The sequence below is a fragment of the Aethalodelphis obliquidens genome, unplaced genomic scaffold (assembly GCF_003676395.1).
Source record: "Aethalodelphis obliquidens isolate GAN/ISIS:26980383/991018 unplaced genomic scaffold, ASM367639v1 scaffold23, whole genome shotgun sequence".
NCBI classification, from domain to species: domain Eukaryota; kingdom Metazoa; phylum Chordata; class Mammalia; order Artiodactyla; family Delphinidae; genus Aethalodelphis; species Aethalodelphis obliquidens.
In genome coordinates this window covers 24564894-24592453 of record NW_020837967.1, presented here as the reverse complement: position 1 = coordinate 24592453, position 27560 = coordinate 24564894, and the positions used below count along the sequence as shown (strand labels likewise).

The 27560-nt window shown below is 56.5% G+C and overlaps 1 protein-coding gene across 1 annotated transcript in view; it reads right to left on the bottom strand.

Moving 5' to 3' along the window:
- The window catches only part of ZNF438 (zinc finger protein 438), a 275885-nt gene that overhangs the window by 27520 nt on the left and 220805 nt on the right, over positions 1 to 27560 (bottom strand). Inside the window, exons 12-15 of the transcript XR_003436090.1 lie at positions 18432 to 18595; positions 17966 to 18059; positions 17260 to 17352; positions 2465 to 2570 (exon numbers count right to left, since the gene is read on the bottom strand). The gene's annotated coding sequence lies outside the window, so the exon portion shown is untranslated. The remainder of the gene's footprint in view (positions 1 to 2464; positions 2571 to 17259; positions 17353 to 17965; positions 18060 to 18431; positions 18596 to 27560) is intronic.

The following is a 27560-nucleotide window of genomic DNA, read 5'->3' as shown; positions in this document are numbered from 1 at the left end:
AGTATTCCACGATGAGCCATAATAGAAAAGAATATGGAAAAAAGAATGTACAATATACGTATAACTGAATCACTCGGCTGTATAGCAGGAATTAACACAACATTGTTAAAAAAAAGGAAAAACAATTCTCTAACAAGCCTCCCAGGCCGCTACTCAGATGCCCTTGTCCTCTGTGCTCTGCCCACCCTGGCTTCTGCGTCTCCTCCCAGGCCTGGCAGCTCTCGCACAGGCCTTCGCACACCCTCTTCCCTGCATCCGGAATGACCCAGTGCCAGCACGCACGGCCACCCCTTCCATCCAGCCATCCCCTTCGGGTCTCTGCTCAAGCATCCTTTCACTAAAAGCCTTCCCTGGCTGCTCGGTCTAGGGGGGGTCCTTTAGAACAAATTCCCCTGAAGTCTCATTCTTTTCCTTCGTCAGAATATGCATCTCAGTCTACAATTACGTATCAGTCATGTGACTGTTGGATTGATTTCTCTGATCACTACTGTATACCCGTACCTTAACAGAGGAACTAACAGTAGTAGGTTCTTTACAAATATTGACTGAATGAATGAGTTGAAATATAGGGCCCTGACCCATCTTTGATATTCCAAGATTTATGACCTCACAAAATAGGTCAAGGCCACAAGTTCCATGCATCCAATCATCAGAGGGATGGGGTATTGAAAAGCCAGGAATAACAAACAGGAAAGCCATCATACAAACCGGGTGGCTATGCAAAGCCACTCTCCCAGAGCGGCGGGCACAGATGGAGAGAGCAGCAGGGTCCAGCTTTGAGAATCGACCCGACTCTATGCGGGGAGTAAACCTCTGATTTCGGAATGGCTCCTGCAGTGGCTTTGGAAGAGTGGTGAGGGCGTTTTTGGTGACCACAGGGTCAGAAAGGGCCCCAATGGCATTCCTTTGGAGGAATTCTTTCGGAAAACTAAAGACATTGAAGTAAGGCGTTGGGCCAATCCCACGCAACAACACTTTTTTGTTGCTCCAGTGCCAACAGCACCTCTGTTGAGAAATGCTGAAGGGAATCTGGGTGCTGGAGGGCATAATACAGTTACATGTCCCCCTACACAAGCTCCCCCCGTGATTCTAAGGAACTGAGCCCTCACTACCATGAAAAGAGGAAGTGGCTGTTTACTAAGACACAGAGAACAAAGCGGGGGCACCCACAGCACCGGCCCTGGTGCCAGAACAGAGCAGGACCTCAGTCAGGATGACGGCTGGCTCACACGCATGGGCGCGCGCGCGCGCACACACACACACACACACACACAGCACGTGGGTGAGCTCTGGCTGGCGTGCACGCACACAGGTGCACGGACTGTGGCTGACAAGGAAGGTGGTGTTACGGCTGCTCCTACACAGGGCCGGTCCTCCTCGCCCTCCCCGCCAGGGCTTCCGTCTGGGGAAACTGGAGGCTTAGGGCTGGGTCTCACGGTGCCACGATGGTGATGACCCACTCCAGCTGCCCTGGCCAGGCTCCTCTCTTATTGGCGCTTTGTGCACAGGACCTCACTCTGAGCGGTGGCGGCATGACTGGTCTTGCCTTCACTGCTCCATTTTACGTGGATGGCAGCTTAATGCTACCAGGATTGCAAGTTATGTTATGGGATAAGTTGACCACTTTCTTTCCAATGTATGGTGAATTCGAAACCAAAAGGTATCCAGGACTCTTCTTATATCTTCCTTCCAAGGTGAGGTCATCATAAATGATATTCTTTAGAAAATCCCGTGTTCAACAGGCCCCAGGTCTCCTTTCCCCACTTCTTCTCCAGATCATCTGATCATAAATGGAACGGCCAAGAAGTTCCCTGACCCATCCCCTGGTGACGAACAGAACTTTATATAATATAATACGATCTGACGGGACACAGAATATTATACAAGTTCTCACAGTCTCTGTAAGAATTCTGCTAACAACTGGCAAATGTGCTTCAACGATCACACGGATTCTTTTCCTCTGATAACAGATGTAATGCGTGTCTATTCTAGAACATTTAGCCAGGCGCCAAGAAGAAAAACTGACACCCACTCACTCTCTCAACTACAGAGATAACCGGCGTTAATGTTTTCGCGATCCTTCCCCCCCGAGCCTGTGTAAGATATCCGTTTTTATATGAAATTGAGGTCATATGAGATGTGCTTTTTAAGTGGCCCTTTGCATTGGGCAATAGATCACCACGTGGTCCATAACACGGTTTCCACGGCTGTTTACCATTACATCGTATGGATGACCCCACACTCACTGAACAGATCCCCTTACGCCGGGCATTTGGGAGCAGCAGGGATGCTGTGCTCAGCGCTCCTCCACTGACTCTTCCTGAGAATAAATTCCTGGAAGTGGAATGGCTGCATCAGAGAACACAAGTCTGGATACTTACGGCCACACTGTCTTTCCCGAGTTTCCTAACAGGGCGTACCGTCCCGAGCATGTGTACGAGCGTCCCTCTCCCCAGACACTTACCACCAGTGAGCGTCTGGTTTCTTCTCGGCTCTTCCATTTTAGATGCAGTGGGCCATGCAGAATACAGGGAAATTCGTCTTTGGAATTCACCTCCATCCTTGGGAACCTATAGATACACAAAAGACAGCACTTCTGAAATGACCAAGGAAACGTAGGACATGTTTACACGTGAACAGAAGGCTGAACCAGGTTTTGCAAACGAAATGATAAAACGACGCTCTTTTGCTGACACAGTATGGATGAAAATTTCGGGCCTGGCCCTGCCCACGTATTTAAAATAACCTATTAGTCAGTGACAATGTCCCCATCACCTGTCACTCTTTCCACCCAGTTGTTGGTGGCATAGATTTTAGAGGGGCATCACTCCAAGCTCTATGTCTCCTAGGGCTCATTCTGCGTCCCCCAGGCCTGCAGTTCTGTCTGGCTTCCCTGAGCTTATTTAAGACCTTTCGGGGAGAGCAGGGTAGAGACTCTGCCATCTGTCAAGGTGAAGGGTCCTCCTGGGTGTGTGTCTGCCGCCTCCGTAGACTGACTCAGGCCCAGGGAACGGCCGTGGTATTTGGATGCAGGAAAACACCAGTGACTCATCTTCCTCTGGAAGGCAGGCAAGACCGTGGCATCCTCCTAAGGTGAAGGGACCTCATTTGAAATTCACCCAGAATCCCCAATGTCTCAAACAGTTCCTTCCGTCTGAGAAGCTGTACAAGGTTCGTCACATGTGGCAATTCACCTTTGGCCACGGCAAGCTCTAACTCTGCAATTCAATCATCATATTGAACAAGTAATTTCTAAATTGGTCCTGCGATCAAGACTGTGTTACAGGAATATTAAGTGTTTGAAACGTGCAGCCAGAAAACACATGACAGCCTAGAGTTTACGGCTCGTTCTAAATGACGGTGGCACATTACTGCTTTCTAACACCATAAATTGCATGTTGTTTATAATAATACAGCTAGAGCGGTAACACTTTATCATAAGAGCTGCTGCCCCCACGGAAAATCATTATTCAGCGTACACTGGATAAACTGGTCATCACTCACGGGCAGGTGACGTGGCCCATTTTATTTACAGGGGAGCGGGCAATATATTATCTTCTTATTGGTTGATGTTTTTTCCCAGAAGGATTATGTTGCTTCTTGTGTGTTGCTCGGAGAGTTTTGTCAGTGTCACTCGTCTTACGGGCATTATGCCCAGAGCAGAGGAGTAACCGTCCCTAACCTCAGAATTATTTTCAAAGGAGAACCTGGGAAAGAGATTTTCACCTACAGATTTAATCTCTTACTTCCCAAATGGAAAAACAAAGAGGAAATGATGACGGAGATGAGTAACTGCTCCCCAAAGCCAGCCAGGTCACGAGAGGCGAGCCACCCTGACTTGATCTGCCCTTTACGTACAGGAAGACAGTGGCTGACTGTGGTTCGGCAGATGGTGTGAGGCTGGGCCTTCCATCTTCCTGGATGTGCGTCCCCAAAGGAGCTTGGCCACCTCTCCCTGGTGCCTGAGAGAGAACTTGGCCTTGCTATAGGAAACAGAGTCGTGCTGTGGACGTCACAGCATGATGCGAGCTGCCCACCCCGACAAGCTTGGGGGCGCCCCCCACTCCGGGGGTGAGCACCGCTGCCCTGGCCGCCGTGCTGCTGCCACAAGGCAAACCGCCCCGGGCCCTGGTCAGCAGTGCCCTCCGCCAGTGGCACGCGTGTGCCGCTCAGGCGCCAGAGACGCCAGCCAGGCCGGGCGTGGGCCGTGAGGGGCCGCTCCTCACTAGGCCTCAGGCTCCCCTGGAGCCACGGAGCCTCCTCCAGCTTCCGGCACTCTCCAAGGTTCTGGTGACTCGGCCTCCGGGCCACACCACAGCCTCTCCTGACCCGCCAGCGTCAGGCACATTGAATTCGTCTGCTGGGACGGCTGAGTCTCCGCAGGGAGCCTGTGAGAGGGGCTACAGGTAGAGAATCGCAAGCACACCTGCACAGTGTCTCGCCGTTTTCGAATGCTGCTCCAGACGCTGTCTCGAGGTGATGAGACCGGGGACTCGAGTGCGGGCTGGGAAAGCCCTCCTCATCCACGAGCGGGCACCCTCCGGCTCCTTCCTGGTGGCTCTGAGCGCCCATTTCCTCTTCCGGAAAGTAGGGTCCACACTAGTCCCCGTGCGATTGGGTTTCCAGGAGGACGCCGTGGGCTCACCCACACAAGCACGCGTGCGGCGCGGGCTGTTAACTCCCACCAACGCACCCCCCCAAAAGAAGTACTGCAGGAAGGGCGGGGAGGGCAGGATGCAAAGAACATCGACTGTCTCATCTGCTTTCACGCGGGCCGTCCTGGCGCCTTTTCCACCACCTTCCTCTCTCACGGGTGGGGAGACCAAGGCAGGTTCCTCGCTATGCGTTGTCCCTATTTGGGGTGGACGCTCCCCCGTGCACCGGGGGGCGGGGGGGTTCGGCAGCATCCCAGGCCCCCACCCAGCAGAGGACCGTCCCACGCGTGATAACCAAGAAAGTCTCGGGACGTGGCCAGTGTCCCCTGTGGGGCGACGCTACCCCCCAGTTGAGACCCCCTGAGGCGGGGTAACTTGTCAAAGGCCCATGGGGAGCAGGGAGCCAGGCCCAGAGCCTGGGGCGTGAGGGCCACAGGGGCTCCTCAAAGCGGGCGTTGAGATGGGGCTCCAATCGGGCAGGACAGATGGATACAGAGCCTTCGAGGGAACCTGGACGGACGGAAGGCCGTGTGACGAGCGGCCAGAGGCCAGGAGGCAGGCGCGCGGGGCAGGAGGACAGATGGACCGCGCAGGCCTCAGGGAGCCGACACAGGAGCTTGGAGCCGGGGCGGAGTCAGGCCCAGGGGCCGGGCAGGTGCTGGGATGAAGGGGCCTTCAGGCCGGGGCGCAGAGACCCGTCTGGGACAACAGGCGCCCCATGGCCGACGGGAGGGCCTTCCCGGCGCCACCGTCATCCTGGCAACGGGGCTGTCATCGCCGACCACGGACAAGCGGGCTGGGAGGGAAGGATGCCATGAACACAAACCGGGGTGAGGAACTGGGGGCCGTGGGCACCGCAGGCCCAGTGCCCACCAGGCGGGTCGGCGGTCCCAAGCCTCGCTCCGCGCAGAGGCCGTGGTTGCTGACATGCCCCTGACACCAGCCCATCACCTGCCCCCAGCCTGCCACGGACAGCCAGCGGGGCCTGTGCTGAGCCTCTGCCTGGCTCGGAGGGGCCCTCGGGGTGGGGGGGGGTCTGCTCGCCATCTGGGGAGTCAGGGTTTCCTGAGGCGAGTGACAGAGGTTCATGCCTCTCACACTCCCACTCCTCAGGAAATCCGGCCCTACAGACAGCCGAAAGAAAACACCCTCTGCGGGCCATTGGGCTATTTTTTTTTTTTTTTTTTTTTGCGGTACGCGGGCCTCTCACTGTTGCGGCCTCTCCCGTTGCAGAGCACAGGCTCCGGACGCGCAGGCTCAGCGGCCATGGCTCACGGGCCCAGCCGCTCCGCGGCATGTGGGATCTTCCCGGACCGGGGCACGAACCCATGTCCCCTGCATCGGCAGGCAGACTCCCAACCACTGCGCCACAAGGGAAGCCCTTCTGGGCTATTTTTATTCTGCGTGGCCCGGCCGAGGCTTGCCTGTCTCCACCGCTGTCCACCGGGGAGAGTTTCAACCCGACGTGTGTTCAGGAAGATGCTAGAAATTTCCAGCTTTGCAGATGCTGGTGGGCTGTTAACAGAGCTCGGCCCATGCAGATGGGCAGCCTGGTGGGAGGCCCCAGGCTGGACGGCCTTGGAGAGAAGTTGGTGACGGGCCTCGCGGGCTGTCAGATCACAGGCCTTTTCATTCCTCGACATTTCGGGAGACCAGAGCTTTCTGTCCCAGAGCTACACACCAACCCCCGACTGGTTCATAGAGTCACTCACACAGTACTCAGAAACCCAAACAGCCGCTGGGAGCAGGGCTCCAGGCCCTACACTGGATCTCAGGACGATCTCTGGGGTGAGAAGCAAACAGAAAATTGACCTAAAGCGATAAAGCCCATTAGAGCATCATGGGAAGTTGTGCCCTGCATTATGGCCAGACAGTTCCACCTTGCTGAAGAGCATCTAAACCGATCCGCGCACACAGAAGGCTGGTGGTTCAGCCTAGGAAAGCAGGCGTCCCCAGTTAAGCATGGCCAGCTGGACCGATTCTGTCCTCCCTTCCCATCGTCGGTTACCCTAGGAGCCAAGAGAGGTGCAGGTCAGCTCTGAGCTGGCTTCCCTGCTAGAGCTGCGGGCGGCCCGCCCTCCCGAGGCCCCGCCCCGGGTGCCGTGGACGCCGGACGCCGGCAGAGGGGGCCCCAGGCCTGCCGGGAGCCGGGCTGCAGGCGGGGAAGCCGCGGCCGAGTGTGCCCTGCCGCCGGAGCACACTGGGGATGAGGCCGCTCAGAAAGCCAGCTGGCTCCGTCCCCACTTGCCAACTGACGGAGGCTGGTGTCCACGGTGAAGTCACAGCCAGTGGAAAGAGGCGACAAAACCAGCGGAAGGAAACTGCAGGCCGGGAGGGGGCAGGGCCGGGAAGCCCTGCTTCCCCTTCGAGCCGGCACCGCAGCCCGCGCCAAGGCCCACGGAGCTCCAGTCGGCCTCTGGAGGCCCCGGCCTGGGGCTCGTCTCTGTGCGGGGCTGCCCGCTGGCCATCCTGAAGCTGGAATCCTGAACCGAGGCAGGGGGGAGGGGAAGGGAGTCAGGGGCGGAGGCCAGGCGGCTGGCAGGCCCCCTCTGACCCCGCACGGCTCGCTGGCGGCCCGTGGCGGACGTCAGGAGCTAGAGCCACCGGACACGCCGAAGGGGACCGTGAAGGCAAGGCTGGATGCCCCACGCCAGGGAGCAGAGTCTTCCAAAGGCTGAGAACCCCGAGACGTGACAGCTCTGGAAAGTTCAATGTGACTGCGGCGCGTGTCTGTACCACCCAGCTGTGGAGGGCGGCCTGTGGCTTCCGCTGCCCGTGGGTCTAGAGACAGTGCCCAGAGGGACAGCAGGACAAGAAAATGATGCGACAGACCCCGCTTAGGAAGACGCCTGCCCATCCGCTTGCCAAACGGTAAAGCGGCCCCTTAGCCCTCCAACCCAAAGTGGAAGAGGCCCCGCCGCTGAGCCCGCAGGCGGCCCTGGAGCAGACGCACCTGTTAGGAGGAGAGCCTGGCTTCTGCTGGAGAAATGGGTGACCCCCGACCGGGCTTTCTGTCCCCTCCTCCCAGAGGGTCTGGGGGCCTGCACCCTCCCCGGCGACAACACCCGCAGCTCCGCCTTTGCCAGGTGGCCCTGAAGCCACCACTGAGCACAAACTGGCCACCGCAGACACTTCCAGAGCGCCCAGTGCCTGCAGGCCAGGCCCTTTTCACCCAAGTGATACGTGTTTAACAGTCGTTTATTCGCCATACAAAGGAGCCGAGGCCCGCGAGGGATCAGAGCACCGGGCAGCGGCCTGATCCGAAACTCAAACTCCCTACCTGTCCTTTCCATCCCCCGTCAGGGCGGCTCTGGGAGCAGCCCCGAAGGCTCGCCCTGCAGCTGTCTGGCCCGGCGACAAGGGTGCCCTTTCTCTTGTTGGCATTGGGTGCTGTCAGCGCCCCTCCTCGCCCCATCCCTGCAGCTGTGAGCCTGGTTTCCTTCATCTGTTTCCAAGCCTGCCTGAGCTGCAATGTCCCACCTGCTTCTCCACTGCTTTAGGTATCATCCGGGCCGTTTAAATAAATCTGGGCTGTCTTTTAGGGTGTTTATAAGCAAGTGAAAGTCGGGTCTAAGGGAAAGAGTATTAGTTATCCTCGTCTCCTTCTCGTATTTACTTCCTTTTCTTTAAGACTGTTTTGCTGTTTCCTCTCTGGGCCGCCCAGGGAATAACTGTAAAGGAAACCAAATACAACGGCAGAACCCTCCTTCTCCTTTCTTCCCTCCTGCTTGTCAACAGCCCAGGGGCTCCTGTCCTGGAGGAGACCAATCTATAAACTCCTGAGAGCGCAGCCTTCCTGGGGGAACTCGCCCTTCACAGCACACAAGGCTATGCAGCTCGGACAACAAACGCTACCGTTTCCATACGGAGGGCAGCACGGAGGCCTGTCGGGGGTTCCGTCTGTGACAGCACTTGAAACATTCCGCAAGCCCCTGTTCTGGGCCCACTGGCAGGGCCCGGCCGCCCTCCTCTTCTCTCCCGGCCGCTGGTGCAGACACCAATGGCCTCCCTGCTTTCTTGTCCCTGGCGTGCAGCCAGGTGACAGGGTGTCCCCTGCCTTCACCTCGGCCTGGTCTCCAGAGAGCTGCCTTCCCCTGGTGCTGACGCCCCGAGACCCCAGATACCAGTTTAGAAAAGGCCCCAAGAATTGTGAGGAAATGAAGGCCCCCCCACCCATTCCACAAGCTAGTACCGTGACTCAGCTGTTTCCTCTCAAATCTCCTTGCCTCTCCCTCCTCCCCGGGGGCTCTGGAGCGATGCTTGGAGGGTGCTGGGGTCCCACAGCCGAGTGCTTACTGAAAAGGAGGCCTCTGAGCTCCCAGGCTGGGGTGGGCAGCCGCCAGGGAGAGGGGGCTGGCAGGAGAGGGGCGGCAGAGTGGACGGGGGAACTGTGCGCCCAATACGCGCAGACGCGGCCCCTGGGTTCCGTACCTTTGCAGCTCATTGGCAAATAGCACGGTTACCTACACGGCAGCCACTCGGCCGCAGACCCAACACGCACGTACCTGGTGGGGACCTTCACGGGGAAAGGTCAGCGTGAGCAGGAGACCAAGAAGATATCGCAGGGGCAGCGGGAAACTGCCACGACCCCGTCCTCCGCCGCGCCGGGCCCTGAGTTAAGCTTCTCGCGTGTGCGTGTGCGCACGCGCCCGCCCGGCCGCCACGTGGGGAGGCTGGAGCTGATTGGCCAGGTGGAAGCTGGCCTCCAGTCCCGCTGCACGTCGGCTTCCTTTCACAGTCCGGCTACGGCCGGGCCTGTGGGCGAGCCTCGGAAGAGGGGGTGAGAGAGCATAGGCAGTGGGCCCCTTCTGTCGCCCCTGCACTCACAGGCTGCCCGGGCCCAGCCGAACGAGGGTGCTTAGCTCACTTGGGACCCGACGGCGCCCCCCGAGCTGGGGGAGGGTCACCTCTGCGGTCCAAGATCCCCACGTTTGTTTATGTAATCAGTTCAGGGAGGGGTGATGAGGGTCCCTGTTACCTAGGGTTTTGTCTTCCAAAAGCCAGAGACAGAAAGGCCGCATTGGGCAGGAACGCGGGGACCCCACAGGAACAATAAACAAGGGCCACTGGAGCTCATTTTCCTCCCTCCCTGAGCTGCCGAGTTCACTTGAAACAACCTGCTGCCCAAATTGGCCTCCTCGCCCACACACGCTCCCTGCTTCCTTAGAAGTCAGAAAGGAAAGGTAAAAAAAATGGCAGAAATTAGTGCTTTGGGTTCAGGAAATCCCAACTCCTGGAGCCAATGGGTTAATGTCGGGCCGCTGATAAATCCCAGCTGTCTCAGCCATTCCAGCTGGAGGCCATGGGACCGGGGCTGGAATGGGCAGAAGGACCGGATCTTGTGCCGTTTTGATTTTTGTTCCTGCTTCCCCATGGGCCGATGCTAGGCTTCCAACTCCCCGCCTCAGCCTGGACGGGCTCGTGTAAAGTTACTTTCCAAAGAAAGCAGCACATCTCGTGTGAAGAAGGCGTGGAGCGGCTGGAGTTGGCCCCCATCTGGTGGAGGACCAGTTTCCACTTCGGGCCGGGCCGGGCTTGCCGCCCCGGGCTCCCCCGGAATGAATTCCATCTGCCGTGCTGCTGCTGGCCGGGCCCCTCCCCTCCCCATCAGGGCATCCGGGAAACAGGCGGGGGAACAGGTGGGCCAAGGCCAGCTGCAGACTCGGCCCCAGAGGGCCCAGCCACGTCCAAGGGCAAACAAGGCGTAAGAAGAGACACCGAGGAACATCCCCAGGTGCTGAGACCCATCCAGGCGTCAGGTCGGTCGTGGCGTTCACTTCTCAGCCTCCCGCGCCAGAACCAGCACCGATGGGCTTAAGTTCTCTCAAGGCGGGGCGAACCAGGTGCCGGCCCAGCCTAGGCCTTTAAGGCTCCCTCGGGGCCTCCAATTCCTCTTAGGTTAAGAAGTTGGCGCACCACTAAATATAAACTAGATAAGCAACAAGGATTTACTGCAGAGCACAGGGAACCACATTCAATATCTTGTAATAACCTATCATGAAGAAGAATCGGTATGTATATGGATAACTGAATCACTGCTGTCACCTGAAACTAACAATATTGTAAATCAACTACAGTTCAATTAAAAAAACGTTGGCGTGGATGACCCTGAAGGTCCCTTTCGGGTCAGCTCTTTCGAAGACTCTCCAATCTGGCTGGGATCCGTCTGACCAATAAGCAGCTTTCTACAGAGATGCACTAACACGTCATCACTGTCCCTAGGCTAGTACTCGGCTCACTAGGGGCCCCAGAAACGGAGGAGCTGGACACCAGCCAATAAACTCCTGTGAACACTATTTGTAATGTTTGTACGTAGACAAACCGTGTGTTCGGAACAGAGGGGATTTTGTTTGGACAATTTCTAAGCAATGCTTTGAAAATAATCAGCAAAGACTCCACCGAACACTTAAGTCCATCATTTATCACTGAAACTTTCCAAGCAGTGCCCTGCAGACTCATCACAATTTCAAAGACTCAAAACCCTGAGCCTCTTAGAAACCTGAGTTGGTCACTCAGAGGTCATCGATCAGCAGGTAGGCCCAAGAGTTTGCACCTAATTCTGTAGGTCCAGGCCAGTCCTGAATCCACTTCACAGAGGACCCTAAGTTAGAAGAAGCCCCCAGTCTGGGGTCCCCACCCCAGGTTAGGCTGGATGAGTTCAGATAATCAAACCCACCCCTCGCTCCATCACTGATGTGAAACACCGATGGGCCTGAGGGTTACAAGTGGGGGATGGTTACTCTCTAGCCTTTAAGAGGCAGCCAAGGGTCCTACTTCAGATGCTGCTGTTCCCTTCAAGAAACCAGATGTGGCTCTTGGCTAATCTTGGCCGTACAAGGAGGATTTTAGAATTCCAGGAAAGAATTTCCTAAGCGTAGCTCTGCGACACGGAGTGCTAATGAAATCATATATTCATTCATTTAATCAACACGTTCATCAATATCTGCTGCTTGTCTGGCAATATTTTAGCCAATGGCATCACACTGATGGGCAGGATAATCAGTCCAAGTCTGCCTTCCTGAGGGTGACAGTCTAGCAGGGGAGACGTTGCCAAGTGTGAGCGGGTTGCCAGTAAGCAAAACCCAGAGGAAATGGGGAGGAGCCTGGACTGTTGCCTGGCTGAGGGCAGAGCCGTTCCCTTGCTCAGAGATGGGGCTCTGAACCACAGTAGGAAAAGAGCTGAATGATGGCCTGGGGTCTCCGGAATCAAGTGCTCATGGAGGGAAGGGCTTGGGAGACTGGGCCGGGTCTACCTAGAACGGTGTTCAGGGTGTCCAGGGTTCAAGGATTCCAGGGTGACGTGGCTGCCTGCAGTGGAACTGGACGTCTGGACAGGAAGACAGAGTGAAGTCACTCGCTTTGGACTGGGTCCCTGGGCTTAGTTCTCGAGGGAGTGAGGCACACCGTGAGACAGGTGAGAATGCGGTGGTGATGGTAGTTTTGTGACTCCAGGGTGACAAGGGCAGGACCCGCTAGTGGTAAGTCAGCAGCAGCAATGGGACCAAGTCCGCATAGATGACCTTCCCCCCCAGACCCCTTGTTTCCACAGTCTCATTCCCGATGCTTCCTGCAGATTCTGTGAGCTACCCTATCTTTTCAGGAAATTTCAGTTTCTGGGCTTGAAATCCAGGGCCCTAATTGGTACAGAGATTGGATAGCCCATTAAATGCTACACATATTTTAAAAGCCTTAAGGGCACGTAGCAACTGGCCCCATTACGGGGGTGAGTAAGGAAAATGTTATATCGTTTGCTGTAGCCTTTATGGGCAACTGTGTCCAGGGCTGGGCTCAATTCAGGCCAAGGTTTCTATTACACCTCTCCTGCAGGCCTAGGTTTTAGCATATGCCCTTTGGTGGACACAAACATAGCTGGCCATTCCCCTCTTCAAGTGCCACGTACTCCAGTGAGGAGAAATGATTTACACGCGTGAAATGCTGTCAGTCACTGCATGACCAGGTGGGAGGCTCCAGGGGGCGGGTCTTCTTTACAGACTCAAGAATATGGTCCCTCCACGGCTTTTTGCATGTATGTTTCAGGACCGCTTCTTTGGGCGTATGTTTCAGGACTGCTGCTTTACGTGCGTGTTTTTATGCAGAAGGGACCTTGTGTGTGTCAACTCTCAGATTCTCATATCTGGAAAGAAGTGGAATTCATTTACTCAAAAAATAAATTCGTCCATCTAGCTGTTATTTCTGTGTCTTATGAGTCATCTTAAATGCCTTCTAGAAAAGGTGGCTATAAATACATTAAATAAATACAAAAGAGTAAATGATTCAGCAGAGCTTTGCTCACTTTCAGAATTCAGAGAACTGTGCTGGGCCTCACGAGGCTGGGGAGTTGGTGCAGGGTGGAAAGAGGCAAAGATGGGCAGGACATGATGGGAGATCCGGCACAGACCCCAGGTGACGCCCCATGTGGACGCGAACCGTGGGCAGCAACGGCCAGTAAGGCAGGACTTCAGAAGTGAGCGCTGCGTGACCTTGGGGCGACCGTGGATACCGAAATGAGAGGCACGAGGGACCATTTAAAGACCTCCTACCTGCCTAAGAGGCCAGCGCCAATGCTGAATGACCCCCACTGACCCCCAGGTCCCCCTCCTGTCAGTCCATGGAAGTCCCTTCTTCCGTCCCCTACAGCCTCCTCAAGGCCCAGCCGAGGGCAGTGCAAGTGAGTTAACACAGAAAGGCAAGAGACGGGAATTCCGAAGAGATGGAAGATTCCTGCACCCTAGGGGGCCACACAGAGCCCAGTGTCCGGAGGCCTTGGAGGCCACAATGGTCTCACTCTGTCCACACCCCTTCCATGGCCCAAGCAGCCCCAGAGGGAGTGAGCTGTGAGGAAGGATGAGTCTGCAAGTCCCTGCAGCCCTATCAGGGTCAGGCCTTGGGTCCGAGCCCCAAAGGGCTGTGGCGCAGGGTGTCCCCTGTGACACTGACGAGGGGGCGGAGCCAGAGCCAGGGCCATGCTGGTGGTTAGTGGAGAAGAAGGCCCGGGACACGGCTTCTCCCCGAGCAAACCAACCCGGCCACGTTTGTCCTTCGTCTTTACAAAGCTCCGCACCTAGCATGAGCCCCGCACGCAGGGCCGCGGGACACGTCTCCGGAACAGAATCGTCCCCACGACCACGGAACTCCCCCTGAGGTGGAGTTACAATCGGAAACCGCCTCAAAGTACTCGGCCTTCGAAGCTTAAGATGGTGGCTTGGGGCTGTACGGACCGATATTAAGATATTTTAAACATTTTTTTGGTGTGTGTTTTTTTTCTTCTTTGTAATTAGAGGAGAGGAGGAAAATTTCATTCCCGTCACGACGTAGCTGCCCTTTCACACCATCAGCGAGGTTTTCTCGTGCCTCCGCCGACAGAAAGTCCGTCTGGTTGGGCTGATTTTGCTGACTGGCCTCCTGTTCACCCACGGCGGCCTTGGGGGCCCGTGGGCGCCCAGACGCAGCCCAGGACGGACAGGGCTGCGGAAGAGGGGTTTCCAGCTCTGCCCCTGTAACTCTGCACAGATTCCGAGCTCCTCGGCAAAGGGACCTTCCCGGAAGTTCCAGAAGGCTGACGGGAGGTTTGATTTTGTTTTTTAGCAAAATTACGAAGGAAAAGAAAAATCAATCCGAGCGAACGCAGAAATCCCAACTCACTGACACACACGCAAACCAGTGCAATGCCATGCACTTTCTTACAGACGTGACATGCCCAGCACCAGGGCTGTTAAAGGGCCCCAGTGCGTGTAATTGGCCTGGTGGACATTTTTCTTAGCTCTGCACAAGCCCCGCCCCCCACCATGCCTGTTTCTCATTGAATAAACTTGCTCATGAATGAAGGTCTTGAAACTAAAATATATGGATCCCAAAGGGCAACTTTCCAATTACCTAGTCAGAGTGTTACACCGCCACTGGTTTCCAGCAAGCCAAGCGAGGCTGCTCATGGCCAGCCGTCTGGTACAGGCCCTAGACGGTGGGGCACACCTGGGATGCCTTCAGCCGGTAACTCAAGTCCCCCAGCTGTTGTTAATGACCATCGCTTATCGTCCAGAGACAACATGGGAAGGGGACTCATTGAAAACTCTACAAAGACTCTGTTAATAGTCTATTATTGCAAAGTTCATGCTGTGTGTGTGTTTAAATTTGGAAGGTTCCCTAACTCCGTAGCAATAAAGTTTTCTTCCAAGTCATACCTGAAAAATCACTTCCCGTGGAAGTATCCACTGATACAAAAACAGTTTTATGAAATGTATAATATTTGCTTGGCGGTATCCTAACAGATTAGCCATGTGCTGATGGGACTCGGGTGCAGAATAACAGACCCGAGCTCGGGTCTAGAGGTGAGGTCCGGAAGGACATGCCTGGGGCGGCGTTGGGGGGCGCCCCAGATGAGCAAGTCTCTCACTCTACCCGCAGGCCTGGGAAGAGACAAAGCGGCTGAGGATGGAGCTGGGCCCTCAGGTCAGCTCAGGGATGGACGGAGGTGGAGGTGCTCCAGATGGGCCACCAGGCTTTTGAGGGTAAGGTGTGCAGTGCCAGCAGCCCACCTTAATGGGCGCCGTGAGCCTGTTTTCCAGATGGAACGAGAAGAGACACAGAGAGAGGGCTTCTCGCTGAAATGTTCTGGTCTGAGTGATGAAAGAGGCAGCTTGCCCTGGACTCTAAAAATCCGCGTGCCACGTACATAAGGCACCTACAGCAAGATGGAGCACACAGAGAACCACGCCTCCAGATGTACATTGGAGGAAAGTTCACATCGGAACACTGACAATTTCCCAAGTCACTTTTTCCCTTCAGATAATGGGGCATTTGGATGGAAAGGGAGACAGAGAGGAAAACTGCTTGGACTGAACTGCGGGTGAGGCTGACACTCTTATGGGCGATCCACGAAGCCTTCCAAGCTTTTAAATGGACCGGCTGGGTAAGATGACAGCTCAAAAGGGGGTGAAACGTTTCAAGGTAAAAATGAATGCGCGATTTGTTAAAAGCTGGCTTAAAACCTTCAGGAAGACTGCGTTTAAAAATTTTCTAGCTTTAATGAATCAAGCACCGCTTTGATAGTACAGCCCGGCTTAGTAAGGCAGGCCCTGTGGCCCAGCCGTGCCCCACGGGGGCTGATGGGGTGAGAGAAGCGGCTTCCTTCTGCTCCAGCTCAGACCCCACTGCCAATTCCAGAGGCCTGAGTAGGAAAGCTGTTCTTGGAGCGTTCATGCACAGGAGCCCCACCTGAGCCCAGAGCGGTGCTCCCGGAAGGCCAGCTGGGCCCTGGCAGACCTGGAGGCGGCCACGCACCGAACCGCGTGCACGGCCCCTCCCGAGGAGGAGCCACAGTGCAGTGCGTCCCCCGCCCCACGCCCTGCGGTGCCTGCCTCCTGCACTGTCCTGTCCCGGGCCCTGGAACTGGGTGGCAGGGGTGAGTGATTCACCCTGAGGCCGCCCCCGAGGCAGGTGGCCTGGAGAGCTGGGCGGGCAGAGACACATCAAAGTCTCCATTTTCACCCTGGGAAGGCAGCACTCAGGCAAAATGAGCGGATTGTTTTTCGCCTTCTTTGAAATGAAAGCTGGGAGGAGGACCCAACTCTGGCCTTTTCGTTGGCAAAGGAAAGCCCTGTGGCTGCCTTTCTGTTCCCACCCCTACAATTAGGCGGCAGGCCGAGCTGCTTCCTGAAACAGGATCTGCAGTCCAGCCCCCGCTCCGGGCAGGACGCGCTGCCCACCATGGCCTGGCCGGAGGGACGGGACAGCCCACCAAGGCAGCGAGTGGTGGGGGACACGGGGGGGGGGGGGGGGGGGGGGCGGGGCGTGTGTGGTGAGGCGCTGGCTGGCCCACACAGCTCTGCTCCTGCAGCCCAGTGGCCCGGAAAGCGTGGTCCAGGCTGGGGTCCCTGGGCGCCACCGGGAAGGCTGGTGAGACCAGGGCGAGGCTGAGCTACAGGCGAGGGCTCTCGGGGCAGCCCGGGCCCCGCCATCCATCACCAGCCGTCCTGAACAGCAGCCTGCGATCATTTGTTCCCTCTGGGGATGGGCTCCACGCGTAACTTGGAGTGAAAACAAGTGTTTTCCAATGTATGGCCCACCTTTCCCCGGCTTGGCCCATCGCCCTGGTGGGTATTTTAGGGGATGATGCTTTTTAATGCCTCTGGGTGGGAGGGGCCAGCTCCGGCCCCACCCACTCAGCATGTCAGCTGCCATCTGCACCCTCAACGACTGACAACAGGAGAGGCCAAAATGCCGACATCTGCTCCTGAAGTTTGGTTTTAAGTGCTTTCTCAGGAATGCGAGACTCTACCTGGACCATCGTTCGGAAAATGCTTGCCATTTCTAGAGCAGGGCATTTGCTCATTTAGGAAAAAATTAGGAAGAGAAAATAAGGCCTGGACTCCTGCACCAGGTCTTTTTTTTTTTTTTTTTTGCGGTATGTGGGCCTCTCACTATTGTGGCCTCTCCCGTTGTGGAGCACAGGCTCTGGACGCGCAGGCTCAGCGGCCATGGCTCATGTGCCCAGCCGCTCCGCGGCATGTGGGATCTTCCCGGACTGGGGCACGAACCCGTGTCCCCTGCATCGGCAGGCGGACTCCCAACCACTGCGCCACCAGGGAAGCCCTGCACCAGGTCTTACGCGTGCCTCAGCCTTCCGCTCCCGGGAGCAGCCCCTGCGTCCTCCTTCCCTGCATCCCTGTCTGCAGCGCCTCAGGCCCCGGTGGCCCCGTTCCTACAACGGGAAGCACAGTGATGACTTAGCAGCTAGGTGTCTGACAGCTGCCACTTTTGCTCCCAGAGGAAACTAGTTCCAAGCTCTTAAACTCGTACACTTCCATTTACTTTCTTTATAACAGCCGAACTGCAGACGAGCAGTAGAACGTTTTTATGGTTTAACTCGAGGCAATTGTGATCGCGCGCAGTAGAATCCATTCGGTTCAGTTACTTAACGGAAGAGCCTAAAGCAGAAACGCAGAACTTCCGGCAGATGCAGAGCAGAGGGAGTTTCTGGAGGGGCTGAAAGACGCATCTGGGGCCCTTTCCTGCATCTGCTCACCCTGTCCCGCAGTGGGGCTCACGTGGGCCCTGACCGTGGAGGCCTGGTTTAGTCATCACTTCTAAAGTGTTTCTGGGGAGACAGAAGTGAGCGTGCCTTCAGGAGAACGGGTGAGCAGCAAAAACTGGACGTTGTCACAGAGCTACAAGGAAAATGCAAGGGGAGCGTGCAGACAGGTGGAAGCTGGTCCCACGGGCCACCCCGTCCCTGGGCTATACCTCCTCCCGGGGACTCTGACCTCCCACGGGAGAGAGCTCGGGACCCACCCCCAGAGAGCTGGAAAACTCACTTTTTCTCAGTCATTTTTCACGGGCTGTCAAGGGAGCCACATCTCACCACGGGCTCCTCGGCCCCTGCCACCTCTGTCCTTCCACGTGTGACCCCTGAGAGGGTCACAGCAGAGTCTGTTAGACTGTGTCACCTTCCCCAGCGAGGGGCACCCTCTACAGCCGCAACGGAAGCTACGGACGGGCAAGCAGACCTGGAGCCTGGTCTCTCCTGTTTACTTCTCGGCCCCCAGCCCCCCGTGGAGTGTCGCCCATTTATCATCCCTCAGAGTCCAGGCTGGGCTTTCTAGAACTGATGTGCTGACCCCAAGGACCAACCTGCTGTGCTTTCGCTTGCATTTCAACCAGAATAGAAAGTCGCCTCCAGTGAACACCCTTCAAATCCAGCCAGTTTGGGATCCAGGCCCACAGCACGACCGTCAAAGAACTTGACCCTCCACAGACCTCCCTCGGGCATGAATTACTTACATTCGTTCTGCACACAGAATCCAAAGACCCCCGAAGGTCTCTCCCCATCACGGCTCAGGCTCAGGCTCGAGGTCCCGCAGTGCACTTCCCAAGGCAGGTCCAGATCCATCTCGGTGTTTCCTCATGAACAGCAACTCAGGCCCAGTTTCTCTTGTTCTGAAGACCTGTGAACCAGAGAAAAGAGCGCCATGACCCACCCATTCAACAAACAATGTGATATCAGGGCAGGAAAGCTCCACGTAACACGCTCCGTGCAAAGCAGGGAGGAGAGAGAGCCTGTATCAGCAGCTGGTCCACAGCAATTTGGAAACCCATCCAGGCCACATCTCTGGTTCCCCGATTACAGCCAAGTCCTACTCTTGGGGAGGGGCTCCCAGTGGCTCTTAGTCAGGAGCTGTTGGGAGCAATGCCCTTAAAACTCTTAAAAGCCCCACTGTATAACCGAGAAAGTCTGCAAGGCCCGCCTTTAAGGCTCTTAGAAGCCCTGCAAGGTATATCCTTACATCTTTCTAAGGTCTGGAAAGAAGTCTTAGAGCCACACCTTGGGATGGTCACCCTGAGGCCATGCTACGCAGACAGTGCCCTGGATTTTATCTTTGTCCTAAAGCCACGTCTCACTGTGAGTCACTTTTTCTGGGAGACAGCGGCAAGGAGACACAGTTTCGTTATCACACCCAGAAAGCCCTGGTCCCTTTATATTTCCCTAGTCCATCTGTCTCTTCATACAGCTTATCGCAGGCAGCTGGAAGAAGCCAGTGGCGTGTTCTATCTTCTGCCTGGCGTCTCCTCAGCCAGGGCCTTGGGTTCATTGCGTATCCTATTTTCCATGTTGCCAGGGGTGACAGTGTTGCTAAGCTTTCTGTCCAGCATCCAAATAATATTTTCCTCACTTTCCTCCAAGCTCTCATCAAGTCTCTTTGAGGTCCTTCTGGCTTTTATTAACGACCTTCCCAAGGTCCTCCCAGCTTTGCCCAATGCTTCATCCCAAAGCCAAGGCCATGTGTTAGGTTTCTGTGAGGCAGGAGCCCACTTCCAGGTACTAAATTTTGTTCCGGTTATCCATGGCTGCATAACAAATTACCCCCAAACTTGGGGGGTTTTAAACAACAATCATTTTTATTGTTTTCCACAATTTTGTGGATCCGAAACTTGGATGGAGCCCACTGGGTGATATGATTTTTTCCTCCACTGGGTCAGTTGGTGACACTCAGCTGGTGTGGGGGCTGGTGTATGGGGGCCACACGGCGGGTGCGTAGGTGGAGATGGCAGGAAGGCCAGGATCAACAGAGACTGTCAGCCAGAGTCCCTACACGTGGCCTCTCCAGCATGGCAGTCAGGATGGTCAAGGGCATCACCTGACAGCTCATTATTCCAGAGAGACTACTCCTAGAGGCTGTGTAGTCTGCCATCGTCTTCAGACGTGGGTTTGGAAACTGGCACGACATGACTACTGCCACCTTCTAGTGGACACAGTAGTTCACTCAAGGGAAGGGGGCACGATCCCCACTTCTCACTGGGAGACTTGTCAAGGAATTTATGGCCATCTTTAGTCTTCCATACTCCTTCTTCATCTCCTCCTTCTTCCTGTTGCTTGGAGTGACGTGCGAAGGCTGGAGTTGCAGCAGCCGCCTTGGACCATGAGAAGTTGTTAGGAGTAAAAGGTATGTGCTGCAGACCAGCTAGAAGCAATCTGGATCCCTGACACCAGGGAAAACCAGCCAATCCTTAACTGTCCACCCCTGAATTTTTAAAATAAGAGAAAAAAATAACCATCCTTAAGTCATTGTTACTGGGGGCTTTTCTGCCACTTGCAGCCTAATACCTAACAGCTGTTTGGGGTATAATGTATCCTCCGGTAGCTCAGAGTTGCAGATTGAGGAGGCTGCTCTGTACCCCAACAATCCGTCCTGCACCCCACGGCCAGAGTCTCCTGAAGCATCACTCATGGGGGTTGGCAACAGCCCCCCACTACGCCTTCCACTGCGAGAGCCCTGGACCACATTCCCATCTCATCACTTCCCTCAGAACAAATCTTCTATCGTATCACAGTCTTCCGTTCAAAGCTCTCACCCAGCTCTCCAGCAGGACCCGCCCACTCTCCTCCACACCCGCCGCTGCGGGACTCAGATGCACCTGTGTTGTCCCGAGCCTGTTCCCAGAACCCCACACACCTTCTTCCAGATCCTACCGTGCTTTTAGGACAGAGCTCAAATCTTTTCTGGGTGAAGAATTTCCAAGATCTCAACGGCAGGGCTTGCTGCCTCTCCTGCCTTTTACGGGAGGGTTTACATTGTCCAAACCCCTCATTGGACACCACACGCCACTGTCAAGAGGGGTTTGGTTGCTTTTGTCCCCCACGCGCTCGCATCTCAATCTTCCAAGGTGAGCTGGTCATGGCTGTTCTCACGAGGCCATGCATCCGACAAAAGCACAGCCAGCCACCGGCCAGCCTGGAAAGAGGCGGCAGAAAATGCAGCCGCCCCCAGCTGCCCCCTTCTGGCCACTGCCCACCCCCCTGGCACACACGCCCCCATTCCAAGCTCTTTCCCTCACTCACCAGATGCTCACTGGTGCAAACCCACCTCAGCGAATTCCCTGTGCCACTGTCAACTCTGAGGACAGGGGCCCGCAGTCCCTGGGCAGCCTCAGCTCCGCTCTGTCCCTGCACCAGCGCTGAGGCTTAGGGCACACGTCCTGGCTGCTCGGATCTCTGTTCCTTATCTTTCCTGACAACTGGGAACAAAGATCAGGACGGACATAAACATGAAAATGAGAATTTCTCGGGCTTTGCTTGTGATCACTTGGGAGAAAAACCCAAGGTGCCCCCCACCCAACGCCCTGCAAGACCAACGCCCTGCAGCCCTGGTCTGCAGAGAACCAGGGTGGACTCTGCTGGGACATCAGGGGGCCCAGGAATCAGGAAAGCGGCCGAAAACGGCAGAGTCGGACTGGAAACTTTGGCTAAAACCTGGTGCTGCTTTTCCTGAGTACTGGAGGCCTGACAATGAGCTGAACGGACAGCCAGCGAGAGCCCGTTTAATGGCTTATTTGGCGAGGGCTACTCTCCTGAAATTAATTATCAATCATTTCTCATCATTCTTAAATGGCGTTTGTTAATCCACAAGGCTTGTGTTAGGGGGTGTTCCCCAGGCCGCTCTGAGGAACCTGAGAGGCGTCCAGACACCTGGACAAGGTTGGGCGCTGCATCTCCGGGCCCGGCCCCGGGTCAAGGCGCAGCAGTTAACCCACCTGAAAAGCCACACCCCCAGTGCACGCCTCGCCTGGGGCAGGGGTGCGCCTGGCGTGTCCTTTTGCACAACCAACAGGAGGGGCTCAGGCAGGAGGAACAGGTGCTGACGTGGGGAGCGCCGCTCCCGCCGTGGCACACCTGGCCAAGGAGGCGCAGGGCGCGGCAGCTGCTCCTACCTCCTCCGGGCCCCGTGGGCCTGCAGGTACTGACGTCAGCGCTAGAGGAGCCAGGCGTGTGCACACGCGGGGACCTGGCCAGACACTGGGGTGACGAGGAGCCCAGGCCAGCACCTCTGTCCCCGTCCTCGCCCGCCAGCATCCACCACCCTGCCAGGCTCACTGGAGCGGCCCTGTCTGCCCGGGACGCTCTTCGTAAAGCCCACCACACCTCCCCTGCCCCGGGGCACTTCCTGCTGGACCAGAAACAGCTGCCCTCCTGCATCTGCCCAGGGCGAGCGTGGCAGCCTGTTTACCAGTTCCTGTGGCCCCGGCACCCAGCACCGTGCCTGGTAGGTGGGAGCTGCTCCACAAAGGCTGGTCTAATGACAGGCGCTCCCAGACCTGCCTTCCGTGAGTCTTAGCATCAACCAGCAGGGTACTGGGGCCGTCATCAGCGAGAAGACAGACGGACGGACGGGGGGCCGTCCCCACGCGGGTGTCCATTCTTCCTCGCCTCCCAGCAGCTGCTCTGTGGGCCCTGGTGCTTCCCTTGCTCATTAAAGCTGCTCACGAGGCCAGAGGGACTGTGGCCGGGATTGGAAGGGTTGACCCCAGACCAGGCACTGACTCCCCCAGTCACTTGGGAAAACGATTTTCCCTTGAAATAGGGAGAGTGAAACTTAATGGAGAACTGTGCAGAATCTCACTGGTCCGTAAAGTCCTGAAATTCTTTCTTTTCCTGGAAGCTTCGTGTCAGCATGTCAGTAAATGTTCAGCTGTGGAGCCCTAAGAGGGACGGTCCCCACTGGATGACCCTTAGAAGAGTTACTGTGCAAATGAGTATTGAACAAACATCAGAATGAACGAGGTGCTGCTGTCTGTGGGACCTTGTTGGAGACAGGGTTTATGAGGCCCTGGTGACCTCGGGGGTGCAGAGCTGGGGGCTCCTCGCCCCTACAACCAGTGACGGATCAGTCCTGACCTCCTCAGGGTCCACCTGGATGTCTTCTGGAAGAAGGCTCGATGCCAGTGAAATGGTGAATTTGAAAGGGGGCTTCCACCAGAGCGGGGCAGGTGGGGTCAGGACATCGGCCGGGGTCCAGAGGTGGCCCTCCGCGTAGTACCAGAAGCCACGGGAGACAAGTCCGAGTGGACCAGGTCGGGGACGAACACTGCCACCTGGTCTGGACCAGAAGAGGGGCCCTGAGAAGGCCGTCCCTGACTCAGATTGGCCCTGGGGCAAGCAGCCTCAGGGGGCGCCCAGGCAGACCCTGACATCCAGGGCAGCGCACAGCGCTCTGACTTGTACGGCAATTCTGCTCACCCTGGAAGAGACAGGGACAGAGCAAGCCGGACTTTCTGGAATCGTAGCCCTTTCAGAGCCAAGTCAAAGCCCTAGACTCCTCCTCCCTGGGACAAATGTCCCTGGAGTCTGTCCGTCTGTAAACTCACGTCCTCCTCCTGTGTCCTTGCCATGTTACAGGGTCAGGAGCCTTTCAACTCAGGGTCTCAGAATCTAGGTATGGCTTTGTGCTGACTCTTTTTTTTTTAAATGTCAGATTTTATTGAAGAATTTCCCTTTAATTGAGAATGTACTAACCCTCTCCCCCGCAAACACACACAATGATTTACATTTAAAAGATGATGTAGGGACTTCCCTGGTGGCGCAGCGGTTAAGAATCTGCCTTCCAATGCAGGGGACACGGGTTCAGTCCCTGGTTAGGGGACCAGATCTCACACGCATGCTGCAACTAAGAGTTCACGTGCCACAACTAAGGAGCCCAGCTGCCGCAACTAAGGAGCCCGACTGCCACCACTAAGACCCGGCACAACCAAAATAAATAAATAAATAAAATTAAAAGAAAAAAAAAAAAAGATGAGGTAGAACAACACAGTGAATGGAAGTGAGACCCAAACATCAGACTGGCCTGTGGTCCGGCTCTGGCCGTGTGACCTTGGACAGTCATGTCGCTGCTTTGCCCCCGGTTTCCACACCTGCAAAATGAGGGCTCGGCTGGGCCATCTCTTCTGTGCCCTCTGGGCTCAAGTCCAGTGGCGCGGACTGCAGCGCCTCCTGCTGATGGGCAGGCGAACTGCTCCATCCTCCTCCTTCCAGGAACCTCGGTGAGTTTTGAGGGTCCACGTGGCAGCCCGTCATCCCTAAAGGCCGCCTATTCTGGCAGAAAGGAACGCAGGGAGACATGCGCTGGGGACCCTGGAGGGATGCTATCTCGTTGGGAGAAATTTCTTTTAAACTGGCTGCGGCCTACCACAACTAGAGCTCAGCAAGCAGGAGCGGCTTCACAAAGCAGTGCGTACTGAGTGAGCCTGGCAGCCACCTGCCACACAAACGCCAGAGGCGGGACCCAGGGCTTGAGGACCACAAATTGAGGGGTTCGGGTTTAGCACAAACTCCAGGCATCCATCCCCAGAAGCAGACTCTAGGGGTGCACACCCTAGTTTGGCACAGAGACTCAAGCCTGGGCCCTGCCAAAACGCAGCACCTGATCCACGGCGTGCAGGCCTTCCTTGTGGGCGGGAGGGGCCCGCCGCGGGTCCTGAGTCTGTGACCATTTCCCTGCGAAGGGTCCGCACGGCTCTTGCTGTCGCAGTTTCTGGCTCCATGCTTGCGGTCCATGTCTCTGAGACAGCGCTGATCGATCGCCGGCGATGTTCTAACTGCCGTGCAGGACATCTGAGCCACAGCTGCACCAGCCAATGGAGATTTCTGCCATCATTGGGCGATGACGTGCCGTACTGACGGCGCGGCGCTCTGCTAGTCAGGAGAGAGGGCCTGGGACCATCAGAAGTTCCAGGGGGTTTAAGGTTGGCGCGGGGTACGGTTCTAGGGGCCATGCTGCTTGTCTGGGGTGTGTATCAACTGGAAACAACTGGGCATGAACGTCAGCAAGGAGAGCTTTGTACAGACAGACCCTCCCACTGCCCCCACAAGATAACCTAGGAGTTATGCTAGCAAAGTGCTCAGAGTCGCAGAGCCCATTTCTGGAACGTTCTAGAACTAAGGCCGCTGGTAATGACTAAATTGCCAACAGTTGAGCCAGGCTCCTGGGCTAGAAAATGAAAGTAGGCTTTTTGTGCTAAAGGATTTTCAAGGCTACACAGAGAGAAGGGATGTTGGTTCTGAGTCATCCTTCCCTAGCAGGTTAGCACCATAGTGGCTGTTATACTAAAAACCCTAAAATGTTTAGATAAGGGATAAATTCCTGCCAGGTACTTGGTGCCCCTAGCTTTCCAGAACACTCTCCCTACTAGACTTTCCTATTAGACTTGCCCAAGCCGTCCAGGAGAGCAGAGGCGAGGCTCACACACAGCACCTCCGGGCCGGAGCGAGCTTTCTAGAGCTGCACCGGTGTCTGAGGCTCCTGAGACCCCATCTTCCTTCCTCCCTTTCTCCCTTCCCAGGGGTCAGACCTGCATCCCGGTCTGAAGGCTCTCCCTGCCTCCTCCAGATCCGCCCCCCCCCCCCCGCCGCCCTGAGCCTTCTAACTCCATCTCGCCTCGGCCTCCCGGAGAGCCCGGCCCAAGAGCAGGGTCAGAGGTGCAGCGGTCCATCCTGCATCCTGCCTGGAGCAAAGGGGAAGGGGCGGGTCAGTCGGGGGCCGCTCAGGAGCAAATCGGCAGACGGGTAAGTCTTGGCTGTGCTCTGTCTGAGGAAGTTATCAGACAGTTGGATGAGGTCCTAATTACCCCTGGACCCAGGGCACATGCTGCCTTTCCCACGCAGCCGCCTTGCACGTTGCCAGCAGGATGAACGGTGGCTGCCGTTTGGTGGGCACGTAGCACATGCGGGGCGTGGTGCTAAGCTTGCAACTGTCACCATACCCCGTCTTCAGAACAAGCCCGCTTAGGGAACGAGCAGACGGACTCTGGGTCCCTGTGCGGCGTCACACAGCTAAGCCGCAGCGCAGGGGGCAGGCGAGCCACCCTGCATCAGAGCCTCCCTCTTCCTGGTGATTTCATACACCGCTGCATCTCCCACCCTAGACCTTCCCGTGGGAAATCACGCCTGAACCATCCCTGAAGTCTCCAGCATCCACCCCGGGGCTCTGCACACAGAAGTGCCCCGGCAGTGCCGACATGTCCAGGAGCTTCTTGGGCCCGTCGGGGCCCTGGTAAGGGTCCCCTTTCCAGGGACAGCCCTGGCATCCCCAGACACAGACTGGAGCTGGAGGCGGAAGCAGGGCCTGGTCACCAGGACCTAGGATGGCAGCGACCTGCTGGTCCCGTCCCCTCCCAGGAGTGACCCGCCCACCACTACTCCACGGCTTCCCTGGCACCGGGTAGCCACAGCCTCCTCCTGCTGCAAAAATAACTCTTTCTTCTCTTTTGAGCACCACGAGGCAGCCACTCTGAGTGCCAAGCGAGGCCCTCTGGCCCCCAAAGCCACTGGAAAGCTCGAAGGCAGTAGCCGCGTGGGGCGCTGAGGCGCCGTCCTCCCGGGGAAGAAAGCTGGCTTGTTCCCGGCACACAAAGGCCGGGCGCTGGGCGGCCACGGGCTGTGAATGCTAATGGGCTGGGTGCTTGCCCCCCAGCGGGCGGGCTGCCCTCCCCGCCCCCAAGGGCCAGCGCAAGCGTCGCCTGGGCCCTTCACGTGGGGACCCAGGCGAGCATCTGTTGCAGGCAGCGCAGAGTCTAAACATCCGTGCAGACTTGAACCAACAGGTCCTGCTGAAATGTGCTAACCAGCTGCTTTTCCTCAGCCGTTTTTGAGCAAATTGTGTTTACTACGTTGATTTATTTGACTGTCAACAACAGCGAACGACACCGTCGCGGGTAAACAGCATCATTATATATCTCGTTCTGGCACCTTACCAGAAGGTGATTTGTTTTGGTTTTTTTTTTCATGCAACAGGAATAAATACATATTGAAATGTTAATTGAGTCCAGGGGCCAACTCACCAGAGTCGGGAAGGCCTTCTCTGGGGGAGGCAGCCTGGGGCGTGGGGCCGGCAGGACCCACTCTTGGCCAGAAATGCGGGGATCCTCAGGAGCTGCGAGGCTGAGAAAGAGGCTTTCACGCATCTGATTTTTCTTGCCCAAACTTCCCTCCAAAAACTCTCCCATCTTCCAGATGGTCAAGTAAGGGGACCAGAAAGAGCCCTGAGCGGAGAAGGTTTCACGTGAGAGTCCGCGTGACTCGCTGGCAACCGCCCTAAAACCGAAACAGCCAGGTCAGAGCTGGATCTTTTCTTAATTAAGATCATTCCCCCCACCGTCCTCCGTGCAGAGACCAATAAACTCCATACTTCCAGAGAAAGGGGAGGAAAAAGAGGAGTGCTGGGTGGGACCTGGAGGAAGAAGGTGCATCTCACAAGGGGCCCAATCAGGGCGTTGGCTCGGGACGAACTGGTCTCCCCAGCGGAGCTCACCCCGGGGCTGAAGAGTCTGGACGCAGGATCACGCTGACTCCCGCAGTCCCCCAGTCAGGTAATAGGCAGCAGGAGGCCAATCAGCTTCCTGGGAGGAAAACAGCTCAGGGCCTCAGACAGAGACCACAGCCGCCCGCTGCTGCGGAAAGGGGCAGGGTTCCTTTCACCGGGCTCACAGGCCTGCCGCAGACTTTGCCTGCGCACCCCGATCTGGGGCGGGCGGTGACAGCCGGCGGGCGGCTCCCCTGCGTAACAGAGGGGAGCTGTGCCTGCTGACCCGTGGAAGCCTAGAGAAATTCCCAGGTGGCTTCCGGGTGTCCTTGCAAACATT